Source organism: Salvelinus sp. IW2-2015, unplaced genomic scaffold (assembly GCF_002910315.2).
Source record: "Salvelinus sp. IW2-2015 unplaced genomic scaffold, ASM291031v2 Un_scaffold5092, whole genome shotgun sequence".
In the NCBI taxonomy this organism is placed as follows: domain Eukaryota; kingdom Metazoa; phylum Chordata; class Actinopteri; order Salmoniformes; family Salmonidae; genus Salvelinus; species Salvelinus sp. IW2-2015.
In genome coordinates, this window is record NW_019946358.1 from 24,254 (window position 1) to 28,019 (window position 3,766).

At 38.3% G+C, this 3,766-nt stretch overlaps 2 long non-coding RNA genes across 2 annotated transcripts; one reads left to right on the forward strand and one right to left on the reverse strand.

Moving 5' to 3' along the window:
- Nucleotides 1-245: 245 nt before the first annotated feature.
- On the reverse strand, nucleotides 246-3,406 carry LOC139026557 (uncharacterized). Its single transcript, XR_011478387.1, has 2 exons — nucleotides 2,541-3,406; nucleotides 246-505 (listed from the first exon to the last, which is right to left on the reverse strand). It is a non-coding gene; the product is annotated as an uncharacterized lncRNA (long non-coding RNA).
- LOC112077957 (uncharacterized) lies at nucleotides 2,108-2,465 on the forward strand. The gene is made up of 2 exons (XR_002895554.2): nucleotides 2,108-2,249; nucleotides 2,284-2,465. It is a non-coding gene; the product is annotated as an uncharacterized lncRNA (long non-coding RNA).
- Nucleotides 3,407-3,766: the final 360 nt, after the last annotated feature.

Below are 3,766 nucleotides of genomic sequence, written 5' to 3' on the forward strand. Positions count from 1 at the left end.
GTTAACTCTCTTTTTTAGCTAGCTCGACTATGCACTTGCCTCTGCTAGCAATACACTGTGCTAACATTAGCCTAGACTGTACCACAGAAAATAACAGTTTAAACAGTTGTAAAAAAACAACTTCTTCCAGACAGAATAGTTCCTGTAGATTCAGACTTACTCGTCAACAATCTTTTGTTATGTCTCGTGGGTTTCATAACCACATCTGTATAACAATTCAATAATGATGAGACTGGGGATAGGAATCAGTTCAACCATTTATATGGAATGTGATCATCTCAACACATACAAACCCCCATGATGCTCTGCAGCACAACCCCAATATACAACAAATACATAAATAAGTAAATGGACACAAAAAAAAATTCAGAGGAATTTAAATGTTCAGTTCTAGAAAGTAGGGCCATGGGATAGGGTCAGAAAGGTCATTATGTTTGATAACTGGTTACAGAGGTGACATAACAAGCATGAGGTCCATTATAACACAGTGAAGTAGAGGTGGGAGCTTAAAGCAGACATGAACAGTGAGACGGTGTGAGGAGGTCAGGGGTGAAACACTAGATCAGGACAGGTAGACATGGCAGGGCTGGAAACAGACACAGAGACACATTCTGATCATGGCTCAGACCTGAGACACCCAAACAGAAGATGCAATAACAAAGTCCTGTCCAGTAGGCTGTATGGGATTTCCTTTCATCAAAATCCAGAACATGGAAATGAGGCATCTGTCACTAAAAAGTTACTTTAGAGCTTTAGTGAAAAGATTGAATGACTTAGTGTTACTACCATTTAGTGAAAGGATGGAATGACTTAGTGTTACTACCATTTAGTGAAAGGATGGAATGACTTAGTGTTACTACCATTTAGTGAAAGGATGGAATGACTTAGTGTACTACCATTTAGTGGAAAGGATGGAATGAGATTAGTGTACTACCATTTAGTGAAAGGATGGAATGACTTGTGGTTACTACATTTAGTGAAAGGATGGAATGACTTAGTGTTACTACCATTTAGTGAAGATGGAATGACTTAGTGTTACTACCATTTAAGTGAAGGATGGAATGACTTAGTGTTACTACCATTTAGTGAAAGGATGGAATGACTTAGTGTTACTAATTTAGTGAAAGGATGGAATGACTTAGTGTTACTACATTTAGTGAAAGGATGAATGACTTGTGTTACTACCATTTAGTGAAAGGATGGAATGACTTAGGTGTTACTACCATTTAGTGAAAGGATGGAATGACTTAGTGTTACTACCATTTAGTGAAAGGATGGAATGACTTAGTGTTACTACCATTAGTGAAAGGATGGAATGACTTAGGTGTTTACTACCATTTAGTGAAAGGATGGAATGACTTAGAGTGTTACTACCATTTAGTGAAAGGATGGAATGACTTAGTGTTACTACCATTTAGTGAAAGGATGGAATGACTTATGTTACTACAATTTATTGAAAGGATGGAATGACATAGTGTTACTACCATTTAGTGAAAGGATGGAATGACTTAGTGTTACTACCATTTAGTGAAAGGATGGAATGATTAGTGTTTACTCACATTTAGTGAAAGGATGGAATGACTTAGTGTTACTACATTTAGTGAAAGGATGGAATGACTTAGGTGTTACTACCATTTAGTGAAAGGATGGAATGCTTAGTGTTACTCCATTTAGTGAAAGGATGGAATGACTTAGTGTTACTACCATTTAGTGAAAGATGGAATGACTTAGTGTTACTACCATTTAGTGAAAGGATGGAATGACTTAGTGTTACTACATTTAGTGAAAGGATGGAATGACTTAGTGTTACTACCATTTAGTGAAAGGATGGAATGACTTAGTGTTTACTACATTTAGTGAAAGGATGGAATGACTTAGTGTTACTACCATTAGTGAAAGGATGGAATGACTTGGTGTTACTACATTTAGTGAAAGGATGGAATGACTTAGTGTTACTACACCATTTAGTGAAAGGATGGAATGACTTAGGTGTTACTACCATTTAGTGAAAGGATGGAATGACTTAGTGTTACTACCATTAGTGAAAGGATGGAATGACTTAGGTGTTACTTCCATTTTAGTGAAGGATGGAATGACTTAGTGTTACTACCATTTAGTGAAAGGATGGAATGACTTCAGTGTTACTACCATTGTGTAAAGGATGGAATGACTTAGTGTTACTACCATTTAGTGAAAGGATGGAATGACTTAGTGTTACTACCATTTAGTGAAAGGATGGAATGACTTAGGTTATAACATTTAGTGAAGGATGGAATGACTTAGTGTTACTAACATTTAGTGAAAGGATGGAATGACTTTAGTGTTACTAACATTTAGTGAAAGGATGGAATGACTTAGTGTTACTACATTTAGGTGAAAGGATGGACATGACTTAGTGTTACTACCATTTAGTGAAAGGATGGAATGACTTAGTGTTACTACCATTTAGTGAAAGGATGGAATGACTTAGTGTTACTAACATTTAGTGAAAGGATGGAACGACTTAGTGTTACTAACATTTAGTGAAAGGATGGAATGACTTAGGGTCAGAAAGGTCAGTATGTTTGATAACTGGTTACAGAGGTGACATAACAAGCATAAGGTCCATTATAACACAGTGCAGTAGAGGTGGGAGCTGAAAGCAGACATGGACAGTGAGACGTGTGAGGAGATCAGGGGTGAAACACTAGATCAGGACAGGTAGAAATGTCAGGGCTGGAAATAGACAGAGACACATTCTGATCATGGCTTAGACCTGACCTGAGACACCCAAACAGAAGATGCCATAGCAAAGTCCTGGCCAGTAGGCTGTATGGGATTTCCTTTCATCAAAATCCAGAACATGGACATGAGGCATCGGTCAATAAAAAGTGACTTAGAGCTTTAGTGAAAGTATGTAATTACTTAGTGTTACTAACATCATAAACATAAAACATTTAAAACTGCTCATTTTTATTATACTGATCTAAAATCTAAACGCAACAGGCAACAATGTCAAAGATTTTACTGAGTTACAGTCAATTGAAAATAAATAAATTAGGCCCTAATCTACAGATTTCACATGACTGGGAACACAGACATGCATCTGTTGGTCACAGGACACCTTAGTAAAAAAGTACGATTGTGGATCAGAAAATCAGTCAGTATCTGGTGTGACCACCATTTGCCTCATGCAGCGCGACACATCTCCTTCACATAGAGTTGATCAGGCTGTTGATTGTGGCCTGTGGAAGGCTGTCCCACTCCTCTTCAATGGCTGTGCAAAAATGCTGGATATTGTCGGGACCTGGAACACTCTGTCGTACATTCGACCAGAGCATCCCAAACATGCTCACGGCTGACATATCTGGTGAGTTCTCAGGCCATGGAAAATATTATATAATTTTTTTCAGCTTCCAGGAATTGTGGGTATATTGATCCTTGCGACATCGACGCCGTGCATTATCATGCTGAAACATGAGGTGATGGAGGCGGAGGAATGTTATACGTAATGGTTCCTCATCCCTGGTTATCTAATGTGCTATAATGCCATTGATAAAATGCACTTGTGTTCCATTGTCCCGTAGTTATGATTACCATATCATACCTCACTGCCACCTGGGGCTCTGTTCACAAGTTGACATCAGCAAACGTGCTCGCCACATGAACACCAGCTTCTTGATATGCCACACCTGTAGGTGGATGGATTATCTTGGCAGAATGCGAAAAATGCTCACTACAGGATGTAAAACTTATATAGCTGTTTGTGCGTATGGACATTTCTGGG